We start from the raw sequence: 877 nt of genomic DNA on the forward strand, positions 1-877 counted from the left end.
TCTACTGTTCCGAGAGATGCTTCCTATGCACCCTTCCCTTCTTCTAATCCTTAACTGAGGGCTGTGGCCTCTTAATCTTCAGAAGGACAATAGAAATGAGTCTAAAAGAGGCTTTGTAAACATTTTAAATGCGCCTCCCCCTCACCCCATTGTTTCTCATCAGTTTGTTCCATGAGCTCACACAGCTCTGAGCCTGTTTGCAGTGAAATAAACATGGTGAAGGAGAGACGGTTGGAAATTCGCACCAACACTTAGTTCCTCCCTCTGGGCCTCAGCTTCTTCACCCAGAATCCTGCAGACTTGCCTGGGTTCAAGCCACATGTGTTCCAACTTGCTCCCAGGAGGGCCTTAGGCTGGCCTGGATTCCAAAGAAGTCATCGTATAATTCTTGTGCCCTTTCCAAAACCCATCGCATTTTTATCTTATTCTTCAGTCTTGGGTGCCTTCTGCAGACTGTAAGTCTATAACAAAGCTGGAGTTGGCTGGTGCCTGAACGCTCAAGACAGTGAGGCTGCGGAGGATGTCCCCAAGCAGTCCAGCCCTCTCACAGGGCAGATGCAACAAAGGAGTCTTGGCTGCTCCATAGAGAGGTGGTGTCAAGTCCTGGTACATCTCTTTCTAGGGTTGAAAGCAGAGAGAAGCCCCTACGCCTTCATTGCCTCAGCTGTAAAGCAAGGATATTATTATACATCAGAATTGGCAGGAGGGTTATAAGAGATAATTCACAAATTGTAAATTACCATGGAAATACATGATTGAGAATTTGCTCTTTTGCTGTTGAGTTTGAGAGTCCTTTTATCTTTCTCAAGAGGGACCTTGTGGAGTAATGATTCCAATTTGGGCTGCAATTTGCAAAATTGGCCGTTCAAAGCCACCA

The sequence above is a fragment of the Echinops telfairi genome, unplaced genomic scaffold (assembly GCF_000313985.2).
Source record: "Echinops telfairi isolate 266 unplaced genomic scaffold, ASM31398v2 ScPeMD7_7457;HRSCAF=8495, whole genome shotgun sequence".
Taxonomy (NCBI): Eukaryota; Metazoa; Chordata; class Mammalia; order Afrosoricida; family Tenrecidae; genus Echinops; species Echinops telfairi.